The sequence below is a fragment of the Pollicipes pollicipes genome, unplaced genomic scaffold (genome assembly GCF_011947565.3).
Source record: "Pollicipes pollicipes isolate AB1234 unplaced genomic scaffold, Ppol_2.1 Scaffold_4002;HRSCAF=4701_pilon_pilon_pilon, whole genome shotgun sequence".
Classification (NCBI taxonomy): domain Eukaryota; kingdom Metazoa; phylum Arthropoda; class Thecostraca; order Pollicipedomorpha; family Pollicipedidae; genus Pollicipes; species Pollicipes pollicipes.
In genome coordinates, this window is record NW_023596420.1 from 44,955,880 (window position 1) to 44,971,939 (window position 16,060).

Below are 16,060 nucleotides of genomic sequence, written 5' to 3' on the forward strand. Positions count from 1 at the left end.
TAAAATGTATTAGAGAAGCGCCCGAGTTTGAGTTAAGTCAGCAAATTCAGTAGAGTTCATAAAATGTGAAGGCGCCTAGATTCGTTGGACTCCTTTGTATCCAGTTTGTTTGTGTCCAGCTAAGTTTGTGTTGGTACGTGCCCTTCATCGCTGTGACGAGGTTTGTTTAGGAAATCTGGAACAGCGATGATTGACGGTTCCTTGCCTTGCGCGTGAGATGATCAGGAAAGATGGAGGACGTCCGCACGGAGCGTGATTGAGAGAAAAACCAGGTGCGACACTTTTGGCTTGGAAATTTGTGACGACACTCAAAGCCTTGGGTGCCATCAAAAAGTGCTTACACAGCATCGAACACACATGGCTGCTCTGACAGCGCCATTTCAATCTTGTTTGGAATTAACACGCATTGGAGCTGTGATAAATACAAATTGATGATTCGCATTTTGGTGCGTTAAGCCCAAGGCTGTGTGTGTGTGTTATTGGGGCTTTACGACGCACTCAGCTGCTGAGGCTATATGGCGTCGCCTGCCTCTCACCCTGGCAGGAAGGGCGGGCACCGCGGGGAATCGAACCCCGTACCTCTGGTTTCCCAGACGCGCAGTGGTTAATTAAGCCCAGGGCTATCTAACGTTAAGCCCCCACATTCGTCACATATGCGCTATAAGCGTAATATATTGCATGCTGGGTAGGATTGCTGAGTAGTTGGTGCGGAGCGGTGCGGAGCTGGTGCACATTCGCGTCCCGCCTCCATCGCTCATTCTGCGTGTTTGTTCCATTTTTTGCTGCGGACGCTAAAGCTCATTCGTTGCGGCTATGTTGAAGATTCAGAGAATTGGTATGTTTCGTGGATAGCATGTGCTGCTGGGATGATGTATGGATAGACTGAAAAATACCTACTGTACCGCGTTAATGCGAAATTCGTAACCTTAAGCTCAATGCTGAATCATCTGTGGTTGTTTATTGCTTATCATTGTTTACCTGTTTGATCAGCAGAAATGATGCTGGCTTATCTGGTATTTCAAGTCAGATTTGGTATGTTGCGCATAATGATGATGATGAATGATGATCTTACAGCTGATGATGTCAGATGATGAAGGTAGAAGCCCCAGCTACAATGATGAGTTTCAGCAGATGTGGTTTTATGTTATTTCTCTTCATGCTCACCCATGTTAAGCATTGCTCAGGGCCAGTCTGTAAAATTCAAGCCACTGCACCAAGACACCTTTTATGACAGTGGTGTGCTATAGTCTACACTGAAACCTTCAAATTGTGATTGTGTGAAAGAGTTTTGGAAGTATTTTTGCCTGAAATTTTCTTCTCACTGCCATAATTTTGTGAAGCCTGGGTTAGGTTAGGTTCATTATGCCCTGTTATTGGTGATGACTGTATACAAAACTGAAAGATCTGATATGTATTTTGGCACTAGGACATATTATCATCTCCTTCCCCTTATCCACCCTTGATTTTATCTGTCACCCCTGAGTGCACAGAAAGAAACATATATAAATCTTGGATATCACTCATACAAACTGTGCCTGTTGTATAGCCTATGGGCTGTTTTTGTCATGCTCATGCTGGTCACATTTTAAACTATCCAACATCTGGCATCAGCTTTGCATGTATTAAACCTTAGCAGCCTGGGAGAAATATACCTGCACAATGAGTTAGGTGGTAATAACACCATTGACTAGCCTGCAGGACACTTTGGGTATGTCCTGATCCCTGATCAATTAGTCTTTCTAACATCATCCTGCCATTCACAGCAGCCCGGCCAAGCCTCCAGACAGTCAGGATGGCCAGCAGCCTGGCTGACTATGCCCAGTACAAGACACTGAATGTTACACAACCTGTGGAGTATGTGGTTCATGTGGAGATGAACCGGCCTGACAAGCTGAATGCTCTCAACACTGAAATGTGGAAGTAAGCAAGCTCAGGGAGTCTGCCTTGTATGCCTAATAGAGTGATATGGTTCTGGTAAACTACACAAAGTAAGAAACATGTAAACAAGTGCATAGTCCATATGTTTATATCTGGATTGTTACAGCCCATTGGACCAATTCAGCTCTGACCAGCATTGCTATGTCACAACATAATCTGCACCAGACCAGCATGAACTGCCATAACAGAAGCCTGCTCACCCTGGCAGGGACCTGGGCGTGTGCTTCCAGCAGCTGCACGAGGACGCCGAGCGTCTCTTCAGCTCCGGGATCGACTTTAGCGACGTGATGGCCGTTGGCAGCGTGGCTACGGGCGATGGTGACGTGTCTAGGAAGGCTTTCAAGCTGCAACGCATCATCAAGAACTACCAGGACTGATTCACTGATATTGAAAGGGTATGTGCCACGGCAGCCAGCCGGGCGTACGTTTCGGAAATACAATGCTTCGCGGACGGCGCCATTGTGGATAACTCGGTGGCTTGCTCATTTCCTAGAAAGTACCCAAGGTCTGATGTGTCATTCGCTGGTGTCGGGCTAATCTCCTAACGTGACATTTCCCTATTCTTTCAAAACCTGTGTTTCGTTCTGTGCCATCGTGAATTTCTCTGTCTGACTACTGCCCTTCTGTGTAGTGGGGTTCCCTGCCTGATCATGGCTTATCTCGCCTATCGGACAACTTTCGCGCCCCTCTTCTCCGTCGGACTGTGCCAGGGAACCCTGTCGCTGTAACAACTCACTCTATCTGCGGCTGGTCCCCTCTGACCGTGAGTGTGTGCCCGTGACCGCCAGTGCCGTAAGCCGGTGATCGCCGCCGTGCACGGCGCGTGCGTGGGCGCCGGTGTCGACATGGTGACGGCGGCCGACATCCGCCTCTGCTCCCAGGATGCGTTCTTCCAGGTCAAGGAGGTGGACATCGGTAAGTGTCGGTGCCGGGGCGGGCGCGGCGGCACGGGGAGCGCCGCCTGGCGTGATGCGGCGCACGGACGTGTATGCTGTGTTGAAGACTGGCAACGTTGATAGCTATTGGCACTGGCACGTGAAGAAAACGTGAAAACATATGTGAAGCAGACTTGAAAACAGACTTGTAAACAGACGTGAAGGCACGTGACATCAGGGTGCATAGTTTTGATGGGGAGCGACGAGAGCATGTGATGGCTCATAATCATCGTAGAATCGATATTTTAGAACGAATATGTATTTTGTTATTAGGAGTTCAATTATGGGAATCCATTCTAAGCCGAAAGCAGTTCGCATTTGTGCCTGCACTCCTACTATTACGCTAGGTCATGGAATGTAAGTTCACAAGGTACAGCTACCTGGAGAAATAGTGTTGTCAAATTGGTCACCGGTTCATTAGACCTTAAAACGAACTGTTTCCTGGCAGAAAATACGAATGCTTGCAGGCCGTATGCTAAGATAGTTGTGCAGCGTGACCTGCCGAACTGACCAAGGCCACCTGTTGCTGTCGCTTTGATAATGCTGAAATGACATATCTTACGTGGGATCACCAGGTAACTACGTCAACTGGTTTTCACCAAAATCTTGGACCAAGGCGAAAATTTTTCGCGTGATCCATTGAATTGTGGTGTGATCCGCTCACCTCTTTAAAAGCTGTTCTTCAGGCATTAAAAACACCGCTGTCTGTCCACCGTTGACGTCAGAGGCTCGCAAGGAAGGGCGCTGTGCCGCGGACAGCTCACAGCTTCTCGCTGTTTGGGGGTGGTCGCTGACATCGACGCGTGTCGCAGGGCTGGCAGCGGACGGGGGCACGCTGCAGCGGCTGCCGAAGGTGATTGGCAGCCGGAGTCTGGTGAACGAGCTGTGCCTGACGGCGCGCCGGCTCGGCTCGCAGGAGGCGCTCCAGTGCGGCCTCGTCAGCCGCGTGCTCAGCGACAGACACAGGTGCGCCGGGACTGAGGGCTCGCTGGTGGGGACGGGTGGGTGTACCGGTGCAGGGGCAGGGACAGGGGGCAGGAGGGGGGGGGGGGGGGTGCTGGGGTCAGTGACGTATGGTTATCCCATGTCACATCTCTAAACGCACATTGACGTTATGGATATGTTTCGTGGTTATGGTGTTACGACGTTCCCCCATTGGCTATGGATATATATATCCCGTGTTCTAAAGGCAGTCCTCCGAGGTCACCCCACATCCCTAACCCAGAGGTCCGTTGTGGCGTCCCAGCTCGATCGCCTGTCCCGCGTGCAGAAGACGCAATAATTGGGCAATCCAGAATTGGTAACCAGTGACACGGCCGGCTGTCCCCGGCCCAGTGTCGATTCTGTTGGCCTGAGCCCTACCCAGTGACAGGTACTGTAGGTGGCTGCCCTGTGCCCGGAGACCGAGTGCCATCAGTGCTGCCACCTTGTTTCAGAGACAGGTGGCGCCTTGCAGTGTTCACCGTATCAATACGAAAAAAGCACTTATGTAAAGTGGCGATGACATTTCCATTATACTGTTAGATGGTAATGAACAACAGGGATGACACAAAGAAAACTATATAGATAATTTACCTCTGAGGTCATGAACCAGTGACAAAGGCTGCATAATGCTCGCAACAAGAAGAAATTTGATCGGCGCTACATGACTTCGTAGTCGAAGCGCCGGAAAGCTCCAGTGGCTATTACTAATGGTGGTTACAAAGTGCACTCATGCTCTGGAAATACTGCAATGCGTGACATTGAAAAAGGACCACATCTTGTAATCACTTTCGAAATTGATATCGGATGGAGCCATCGAGTGTGCGCAACGTGATGCTTTTGGCGAGATACATCTTAATTTATATCTAGTGGGGCTCGTAGTATTGAAGATGCGGAACCGCCAGGAGTGTACTGCTGTTCCGAATCGCATCCGTAAGAAGTGTGCTGCAGTGGTACATTCAGCACCCAGTGTCCAGTCTGGAACCCATTTGTCATTCACCACAAGCCGGAAAAAATAATCTGATCAAGAACACGGTCCGTTGCTGGCACGTCCTGCAACGCCGTAGCATTGTTGCTGCCGCCATCAGATTGCTTGTGCGTTTTCATCAATGCCTCTCAGTATTGTCCTTTGCAAATAGTTGGCTACTTTTCTCATTACATCTTCCCCTCCCCCTTCCCCATTTCTCCACTGAGCACCAACCCAACTTTGCTCTCCCCAGTGTCCCCAATCAGATTCCTGTTACATCGTGTCCTTCGTCTCGCGCTGGCCACAGCTGTGCATCGTGTCTTCGCTGCGTTGCTCCACTCCAGTCCCTTCCCCGCTTGTGACAGCCACACAGCCCTGTTGTCATGGTAACCGGCATCGCCTGCTCCTCCGCCCGTCCGCAGTCTACTGGCGGCGGCGATCAGCCTGGCAGCCACCATCGCGCAGAAGTCGCCGGTGGCGGTGCAGTCGACCAAGCAGAACCTGATCTTCTCGCGCGACCACACGGTGCAGGAGGGCCTCGACCACATGGTGGCCTGGAACGCGGCCATGCTGCAGTCGGAGGACATCATGAAGGCGGCCACCGCCTCCATGGACCGCAAGGCTCCCCCGGCCGATTTCGCCAAGCTGTAGCGATGCGGCGTTGTCGCATTGGTGGCGTGGAATGTTGGCGTAACGGCAAGGCGTACAACTCAAATCCCCTCACACGTAATTTTGCTGCGCTTAGCGTAGTTGTTTTCCATGAGGCCGGCCTGTCCCACGTGGCTCCGTGTGAGATAGCAGGGTGTGAGTGCGGTCGGCTGAATGGACGCGACCGTCCCGCTCGGGTCTCTGCTGAGGCGAGAGCCGCCGTCGGCCGCCGGGGGGTGACTGACGCGGCCTCGGCGGCTCGCTCGCTCGCGCATCCCCGCGCGCCGGTCGTGGTCGAGCTCCGAGGAGGCGGACCGACCTCGGCGTGGGTTGGGGCCGGACCGCAGCGTTTGGGGACGCTTGGGGACGCTCGGGAGTGTGATTGGAAAACGAAAGGTAGCACCAAGTGCTGAGTGGTTATCGATCTGTGTTACCGGAATGTGATGCTCGTTGCCGCTGTGATGTGTGCGGGGGAAGGGTGGAGATGATAACCATATCTAATGCATGCTTTACTGTTACCGTAACACAATGTTTTCAAGGGAATCTTCCTGATATATGTGTTCAGGTATGTTGGCCTGTGCCGCACCCAATGACGGGTGCTGCAGGTGGCTGTCCCGTACCCGGAGACCGAGTCCCGGCAGTGCTGCCACCTTGTTGCAGAGACAGGTGGCGCCCCGTAGCATGTTTATTTGACGAGGCCCGGTATACTGTCGGTTATCATAGGGCACACGGCCTGCCAGGTGGGCCCGTTCCAATGGTAACCAGCGCGAAGGCTGCCGGCCGCGGTCGTCCTTGGCAGCCCGTGGCTATGAGGGTGTCAACGATCCGTTTGCATGCCGGATGGTGCACCGGAGTGGGCGACCTGGGTCTCATGCGAGCAAGCTGATGGCGGTCATAGGGTTTTATGAGATTTAGTGATTTAGTCTGTCCGTAACATCTGGAGGCGAGAGCTATACTGCATAAACAAAACACAAGGTGACAATCTCAGCTATTCGTGGGCGTTTGTGGTGCCAGAAATTCAGAGCAGGTGTTAAGTGCAAAGCTTTTTTTAATGCCTGACCGCAGCGAAATAAAGGAAGTATGCAGCCACGATTAAGAGGGTGCCAAAGCCATGCACATTGGCTGGTGAGGACCGCGTAATTTCGTGGATTGGGAATAAGGAATACACGCTTACCGTAGCAACCCGAGTTTCTGCGGCATCTATTTGTCATTGGAGGTGTTTCTTGGGCTAGGAGGGTTGTTGCATGTGAGTGTCTTAAATAGCATTACAAATACCAAATCAATAAGACCGTGAATTCGTTCTGAATTTCATCCATAAGTGTTGTGTCGGAATGGCGCATTGAGCGCCAGGCGTCAAGACAGGAGGCGATACATTCCACTACATACCGCAATAGAATATACTATAATCAACGACATGGCCCGTTGCTGTCATAACCTGTAGCGCCGTATCACCGTTACCACTATAATCTGATTGTTCGTGCGCTTTCATTCATGTTCCGCATCTCTTGCAGCCCCCAACTACATGGTTGATTTCCTCATTGCCGCAGTATTCCCTCCCGCTAACAATAATGGCGACTCCGGGCGAGGTTTTCAGTTGGCTTCCTGTTGCGTAGTGTCCTTTGCCACGCGTCCACCACAGCTATGCATCGCTTCTTCGCCGTGCTGACCTTGCCCAGTCCCTTCACCACCTGTGACGGCCACGCAGTCCTGCACTTACGGATTCCATCGTCGCAGCACTTGCCGATTCCATTACCGCAGCATTTCCGGTTCCATTGCGAAAAAGGGTGTGTTTTTGCTGCAGCTACATGAGTGGCTAACGATAGATTAATAAGTTACGCATCAGTTACTAACGTGCGGCGTCGTGAGATAGCTAATAATATGTGTATGACTCGTTACCTCGGAGAAATACAAGTCAGAGATGTTATTTACATTGTGAAACCACCCGTTTCGTGGTGGGTAGCGTTCCAATGCTTTTCTTCAGCGCTGCAGCCCCGTCTCTTTCAGGTCTACAGCTACCTTACTGTTTGAATGTTTGTAGGCAACGGACACCATCTTGCCACTGCGATCAGATGCCTGTTCATTTTTAGAGCGCACCTTCAGTCAAAGCTTTTTGTTGTGCTTTGCACGCATTATTTAATAATTACTAAAGCGTAGGGCCTTGAAGGTATTCTGTAAAGAGACGCACAGCTGGATAAGGACCGTTTTACCCGTCCGTTCGCTGCTGGTGAGGCCGCGGTCGCTTTAAGGGGCGCGTGTGGGCTGGGCTGCGGCGTGGCAGCGGAGCTTCCGGCCGGGCTTGGGACGGTATGACGTGCCAGTGCGGTGCGGTGAGGCGCGTGTGGGCGGCCGGGTTATGGCTCCGCGCTGTGGAGGCGTGTGTGTGATGTTTGCACCGGGCTTGGTCAGCTGGGTGGCGGCGGCCGTTTGCCGGAGCGCGCGCTCGATGGGTCACAACATGGCAGGCAGCCTGGCCCGCCCCCCGCCCCGGCTGCCCGCGCTAGGTAGTTCGGGGAGTGGCCGCCGAGCGGCGCTGCGCTTGTGGTGGATCTCGGTTGTGAGGTGGCGCCCAGGCTGCGTCGCACGTGTTCAACTGCCGATTGCGGTCTGTTAGAAGCGCTCTGGTAGGCGCGCGGCATGCATTGTCATCGCGTGTGTGTTAGTCACGCCCGAATTTCGCTTCTCCGCGCCGGAGGTTCCGTTCCTGCCTCGGCTCTCCCAGTCAGGGGTCCATCGGCGTCGGCAGTTAGTTGTGTGTCCTTGCAGCATTAGTTGCACAAAGCTGTCGGTGGCTACCGTCGTTCGAGCTCTCGATTCCCGCCGGTTAACGCTGTGACTTGGGGCCCCTGCTGCGCTGAAGGTGGCCGCCGGTGGCCCCAACTCTCGCTCCCGCGAGCGGGAGGGGGGAGGGCTCTCGGGACCGTTTTGTTCTGTTCAGTCTTTGCCACGGCTGTCTGAGCCACATGTGCTTACACGTTATGTATAAAAGTAAAATATATTAGAGAAGCACCATGAGTCTCAGTTGAGTTAGCAAATTCAGTAGAGTTCACAAGGCGTGGCGGCGCCTGGATTCTTTGGACTCCTTCGTATCCATCGCTAAGGTTATGTTGATACGTGCCCTTAATCGATGTGAAGAGGTCTGTACAGGAAATCTGGAACATCGATGATTGACGGTTCCTTGCCTTGCGCGTGAGATGATCAGGAAAGATGGAGGACGTCTACACGGAGCATGATTGAGAGGAAAACCAGGTGCGACACTTTCGGCTTGAAAATTTGTCACGCCACTTAAAGCATTGGGTACCATCAAAAGCTGCTTACACGGCATCGACCACACACCACTGCCTGACAGCGCCATTTCCATCTTATTTGGGATTAACACGCATTAAAACTGTGATGATTAAAAACTGCTAATTCGGATTTTAGTGCGTTCAGCCCCCGCATTCGTCACGTATGCGCTATAAGCGTAATATGTTATGTACCGAGCTGGTGCAAATTCGCGTCTCGTCTCCATCGCCCATTCTGCTATTTTGATTCCTTTTTTGCTGCGGACATTAAAGCTCATTCTTTGCGGCTATGTTGAAGATTCAGAGAATTGGTATGTTTCGTGGATACCATGTGCTACTGGGATGATGTATGGATAGATTGGAAAAGTACCAACTCTACCGCGTCAATTCGAAATCGTATAACTTTAGCTTAATACTAAACCATCTGTGGTATGATCGTCTATCGCTTCTCCTTACCTTACCTTACCTTATGGTGATCGGGAATTGTAAAAGGCCACTAGGCCTGTAGGGTCCCGGTCTCGTCAGGCTCCCGGTCCGGTAACCAAACAGTCTCAAATTATGGGAATATTCAGTGTGGGACGTCGTACATGATGTCAGCCCAGTGCGTATCAAGCCTAGCCTTGAACTGTTCAACTGAGGGTCGACGACACGACTGGGTGCGGAAGAGCGTTCCCAGTCGTTGACAACCCGCGTGCTTCTTCGTTGTTTACCTGTTTGATCGGCTGAAACGATGCTGGCTTATCTGGTATTTCAAGTCATATCTGGTATGTTTCACATCATGATGATGAATGATGATGTTACAGAGGATGCGGGTAGAAGCCCTGGCTACAGTGATGATTTTCAGCAAATGTGGTTTTATGTTATTCTCTTCATGTTCACCCATGTTTAGCATTGCTCAGGGCCTGGTCTGTAAAATTCAAGCACTGCACTAAGACGCCTTTTGTGACAGTGGTGCACTACAGTCTACACTGAAACCTTCAATTGTTTTTGTGTGAAAGAGTTTTGGAGGTAATCTTGCCTGAAATTGTCTTCCCACTGCCATACTTAATTGAGGCCTGGGTTGGGTCATTATGCCCTGTTATTGGTGATGCCTGTGTACAAAATCCGAGAGATCTGATGTGCAGCATACATGGTCTGAAATGTCACCAGAATGTCACTGTTATGCTATTTATGTTCAGAGTACATGCATACTTTGCATTTTGGCACTAGGGCATCTTATCTCCTTTCCCTTATCCACCCTTGGTTTTATCTGTCACCCCTGAAGCACATGGAAAGAAACACAGAAACCTTGGATGTCACTCATGCAAAATGTACCTGTTTTATAGCCGATGGGCTGATTTTGCCATGCTCATGTTGGTTGCATTTTTTAACTGCATCCGACAGCTGGCATCAGCTCTGCATGTATTTAACCTTAGCAGCCTGGGAGAGATATACCTGCACAAAGAGTTGGGGGGGTGGGGGGGGGTAATTATGCCATTGACTAGCCTACAGGACACTTTGGCTATGTCCTGATTCCTGATTTAGTAGTCTTTCTTACATCATCCTGTCATTTACAGCAGCTCGGCAAAGCCTCCAGACAGTCAGGATGGCCAGCAGCCTGGCTGACTATGCCCAGTACAAGACACTGAATGTCACACAACCTGTGGAGTATGTGGTTCATGTGGAGATGAACCGGCCTGACAAGCTGAATGCTCTCAACACTGAAATGTGGAAGTAAGCAAGCTCAGGGGGTCTGCCTTGTATGCCTGAATAGAGTGATATGGTGCTGCTAAACCCCACAAAATAAGAAACATGTAAATAAGTGTGCAGTCCACATGTTTTTATCTGGATCATCACAGCCCATTGCACCAATTCAGTCCTGACCAGCACTGCTATGTCATGACATAATCCTCACCAAACCAGCATGAACTGCCATAACGGAAGCCTGCTCACCCTGGCAGGGACTGGGTGTGTGCTTCCAGCAGCTGCACGAGGACGCCGAGTGCCGGTCCGTGGTGCTGAGCGGCGCCGGCCGCCTCTTCAGCTCCGGGATTGACCTCAGCGACCTGATGGCCGTTGGCAGCGTGGCTATGGGCGACGGTGACGTGTCTAGGAAGGCTTTCAAGCTGCACCGCACCATCAAAAACTACCAGGACTGGTTCACTGATATTGAAAGGTATGTGCCACGGCAGTCAGCCGGGCATACGTTTCGGAAATACAATGCTTCGCGACGGCGCCATTGTGGATAACTCGGTGGCTTGCTCATTTCCTAGAATGTACCTAAGATCTGATGTGTCATTCGATGGTGTCGGGGCTAATCTCCTAATGTGACATTTCCCTATTCTTTCAAAACCTGTGTTTCGTTCTGTGCCATCGTGAATTTCTCTGTCTGACTACTGTCCCTTCTGTGTAGTGGGGTTCCCTGCCTGATCATGGCTTATCTCGCCTATCGGACAACTTTCGCGCCCCTCTTCTCCGTCGGACTGTGCGAGGGAACCCTGTCGCTGTAACAACTCACTCTACTGCGGCTGATCCCCTCTGACCGTGAGTGTGTGCCCGTGACCGCCAGTGCCGTAAGCCGGTGATCGCCGCCGTGCACGGCGCGTGCGTGGGCGGCGGCGTCGACATGGTGACGGCGGCCGACGTCCGCCTCGCTCCCAGGATGCGTTCTTCAGGTCAAGGAGGTGGACATCGGTAGTGTCGGTGCCGGAGCGGGCGCGGCGGCACGGGGAGCGCCGCCTGGCGTGATGCGCGCACGGACGTGTATGGCTGTGTTGAAGACTGGCAACGTTGATAGCTATTGGTACTGGCACGTGAAAGAAAACGTGAAAACATTGTGAAGCAGACTTGAAAACAGACTTGTAAACAGACGTGAAGGCACGTGACATCAGGGCGCATAGTTTTGATGGGGAGCGACGAGAGACATGGTTATGGCTCATAATCATCGTAGCAATCGATATTTTAGAACGAATATGTGTTTTGTTATTAGGAGTTCAATTATGGGAATCCATTCTAAGCCGAAAGCAGTGCGTATTTGTGCCTACCACTCCTGCTATTAGCTAGGGTCATGGAATGTAAGTTCACAAGGTACAGCGACCTGGAGAAATAGTGTTGTCAAATTGGTCACCGGTTCATTAGACCTTAAAACGAACTGTTTCCTGGCAGAAAATACGACTGCTTGGCAGGCCGTATGCTAAGATAGTTGTGCAGCGTGACCTGCCGAACTGACCAAGGCCACCTGTTTGCTGTCGCTTGATAGTGCTGAAATGACATATCTTACGTGGGATCACCAGGTACTACGTCAACTGTGTTTTCCACCAAAATCTTGGACCAAGGCGAAATTTTTCGCGTGATCCATTGAATTGTGGTGTTGGTCCGCTCACCTCTTTAGAAGCCGTTCTTCAGGCATTAAGATACACCTGCTGCTGTCCATCGTTGACGTCAGAGGCTCGCAAGGAAGGGGCGCTGTGTCGCGGACAGCTCACAGCTGCTCGCTGTTTGGGGTGGTCGCTGACATCGACGCGTGTCGCAGGCTGGCAGCGGACGTGGGCACGCTGCAGCGGCTGCCGAAGGTGATTGGCAGCCGGAGTCTGGTGAACGAGCTGTGCCTGACCGGCGCGCCGGCTCGGCTCGCAGGAGGCGCTCCAGTGCGGCCTCGTCAGCCGCGTGCTCAGCGACATACACAGGTGCGGCCGGGACTGAGGGCTCGCTGGTGGGGACGGGTGGGTGAACCGGCACAGGGACAGAGGACAGGTGGGTGTACCGGCACAGGGACAGGGGGGGGGGGGGGGGGGGGGGGGCCTGGGATCAGTGACAAGTGGTTGTCCCATGTTCGCATCACTAAATGCTATTGGCGTTATGGACGTATCCCGTGGTTATAACGTTATGACGTTCCCCATTGACGTTATGGATATAACTGAACATATCCTGTATCCTGAAGGCTCCTCAAGAAAACCCAAATCCTTAATCCAAACATCCGTTGTGGCGTCCCAGCTCGATCGCCTGTCTCGCGTGCAGAAGCTGCAACAGTTGGATGGTGCGGGTTTAATGACCAGTTGACGTTATGGATATGTATGAACATGTCCTGTATCCTGAAGGCTCCTCCAAAGAAAACCCACATCCCTAATCCAGACATCCGTTGTGGCGTCCCAGTTCGATCGCCTGTCCCGCGTGCAGAAGCCACAACAATTGGATGGTGCGGGGTTAGTAACCAGTGACACGGCCCGGCGTCCCCGGTCCAGTGACGATTCTGTTGGCCTGACCCGTACCCAGTGACAGGCTGTAAGCGGCTGTTCCGTACCCGGAGAGCGAGTCCGTCGGTGCTGCTACCTGGATGCAGGGATAGGTGGCGCCTTGCATTGCTCATCTTATCAAAATGAATAAAAACACTTTATATAAAGTGGCGATGACATTTCCATTATACTGTTAGATGATAATGAACAACAGGGATGACAAAAAGAAAACTAAATAGATAATTTACCTCTGAGGTCATGAACCAGTGACAAAGGCTGCATAATGCTCGCAACACAAAATAAGTGATTTGATGGGCATTATATCACTTCGTAGTCAAAGCGCCGGAAAGTCCCAATTGCTATTACTGCTTGTTAAAAAGTGCCTCATTCTCCGCAGACACCGCGATGTATGACACCGAAAAAGAATCACATCTTGCAATCACTTGAAAATGATGTCGGATACAGCCATCGAGTGTGCGCGATGGAATTATTTTTTAGTGAAATTTGTAGAAATGTATCGCAGTGTGGTTCGTAGTATGAAAATACGGAACCCGCCGGGAACGTACCGCTTTCCCAATCGCATCCATCAGAATTGTGCTGCAGTGGCGCATTTAGTACCCTGTGTCCAGGCTGGAACCCACGTATCATTCACTACAAGCCGTAAAAATGAATCCATAAACAACACGTCTGTTGTTTGCGTGTCCGTTGTAGCATTGTAGCCGCCGCCATCCGATTGCTGGTGTGTTCATGATTATTTCGCAATATTGTCCTTTCCAATTTTTTGGCTAATTTCCTCATTGAGTCTCCCCTCCTCCCCCACACCTCCCCCCCCCCCCCCCTCCCCCTCCCCGCCGCTCTACTGTACATCAACGCGACTGCTCTCCCCAGGGTGTCCAATTAGATTCCTGTTACGTCTGTCCTTCGTCTCGCGCTGGCCACAGCTGTGCATCGCGTCTTCGCTGCGTTGCTCCACTCCAGTCCCTTCCCCGCTTGTGACAGCCACACAGCCCTGTTGTCATGGTAACCGGCATCGCCTGCTCCTCCGCCTGTCCGCAGTCTACTGGCGGCGGCGATCAGCCTGGCAGCCACCATCGCGCAGAAGTCGCCGGTGGCGGTGCAGTCGACCAAGCAGAACCTGATCTTCTCGCGCGACCACACGGTGCAGGGGGCCTCGACCACATGGTGGCCTGGAACGCGGCCATGCTGCAGTCGGAGGACATCATGAAGGCGGCCACCGCCTCCATGGACCGCAAGGCCCCCGGCCGATTTCGCTAAGCTGTAGCGATGCGGCGTTGTCGCATTGGTGGCGTGGAATGTTGGCGTAACGGCATGGCGTACAACTCAAATCCCCTCACACGTAATTTTGCTGCGCTTAGCGTAGTTGTTTTCCATGAGGCCGGCCTGTCCCACGTGGCTCCGTGTGAGATAGGGTGTGAGTGCGGTCGGCTGAATGGACGCGACCGTCCCGCTCGGGTCTCTGCTGAGGCGAGAGCCGCCGTCGGTCGCCGGGGGGTGACTGACGCGGCCTCGGCGGCTCGCTCGCTCGCGCATGCCCGCGCGCCGGTCGTGGTCGAGCTCCGAGGAGGCGGACCGAACCTCGGCGTGGGTTGGGGCCGGACCGCAGCGTTTGGGGACGCTTGGGGACGCTTGGGAGTGTGGTTGGAAAACGATAGGTAACGCCAGGTGCTGAGTGGTTATCTATCTGTGTTACCGGAATGTGATGCTCGTTGCCGCTGTTGTGTGTGCGGGTGACGGAGGGAGATGATAGCCATATCTGATGCCGTGCACTACCGTTGCCGTAACACAATGTTTTCACGGGAATCTTCCTGATACGGAATTCAGGTCTGTGATTGTGGTCCGATTCCGCCACTATTGGGATTCAGATTAGCACTCAGTCGTGCAACCACCGATTCCATTGCGGAAAACGCATATGTATTGGGCCGTTGCCACATGTTTGCGTGATCATAACAAACTTGGCGTCCGCTGCGGACGTACAGCGTCTAAGATAGCCAGCATAATGCTTGTATGGTTGCTGACTCGGGAAATACAGATCAGAGACTCAGGAAATACAGTCCTTACTTGTGTTGCGGGCTTCACGGCTCCGTCCTGGGTTACCATTTAATGCTCTCGGCATGTCGGCAGCTTCGTCTTTTTCAGACATACAGCTAGCTCTCTGTTCAGATGTTTGTGGATGAGTTATCACCACTGCCATCATCAGAGGCCTGTGGATTTTTGGAATGCGTGTCAGTCCAAAGGCTATGTTGTGCTTGGTACGTGTTTTAAAGCGTGATGCCGTTCTTTAACGTCACGTGGACAGGCTGTCGGACGATGCAGCTGGATAGTGACCCGTCAGTTTGCTGTCGCTCCTATATTGCCGTGGGCTGAATTGCCTGACAAACGTTAGCTGAGATACCGTGAAAGTGCACGCTGCTATCTGGATTAGTATGTTGCGGCGCAGCATACCAGGCGGGGGGGGGGGGGGGCAGTGTGCTGTCGCCGACGGCTTTTTGGGAGGCGGCGCCTCGCCGTCACGTAACGCGCTGGCGGTGGCCGGACCAGGCCTTTCCTAGGGGTGGCCGGAGCCGGTAGCCGTCGCGCCGCCGGCGTGGCCGAGGTGGCCGCCACCGCCTCGGCCCACGCGCCGACGGTATTGCCGCGACGGCTGGAGCTGGTGATCAGACTGGACCGGACCGTCTCATGCCGCTTTAGAATGATGCCGGTCCCAGCGAGTACATGCGCCGTCAACTGGTCGAAGGGCTTTGCAAAGGTCAGGCTCTGCGCTGTGCGCGATGCCGGCGGCGCCGAGCGGGTCGCCGAAGTGCCGGCCATCGGGACGACTGGTCGGCGTCTTGGCCCAGTAGGGGTGCGAGCCGACGCTGGGGCACGGCACGCTCGGGATGCGCCGCGAGTCCTCGCGCTCACCTGCCGGACGGAGGTGGCGGGCGCCGGGTCACGGCTTGCGGCGGGTTGAGGCTGGGCGACGGCGGTCACCGCGTCCGGGGGACGAAGGCACGGACGGCATATAACGGAGCTATCATTGCACACCAGCAGGGCGTAGGTGTATGTCGTCCATACGGTAAGAAATGCGGATGCACATGG

General features: G+C 52.9%; 2 pseudogenes; both read left to right on the top strand.

The window, feature by feature from the left end:
* Positions 1 to 713: 713 nt before the first annotated feature.
* On the top strand, positions 714 to 6,193 carry LOC119093178 (delta(3,5)-Delta(2,4)-dienoyl-CoA isomerase, mitochondrial-like; annotated as a pseudogene).
* Positions 6,194 to 10,564: 4,371 nt separating this feature from the next.
* LOC119094560 (delta(3,5)-Delta(2,4)-dienoyl-CoA isomerase, mitochondrial-like) lies at positions 10,565 to 14,236 on the top strand (annotated as a pseudogene).
* The last annotated feature ends 1,824 nt before the right edge of the window (positions 14,237 to 16,060 follow it).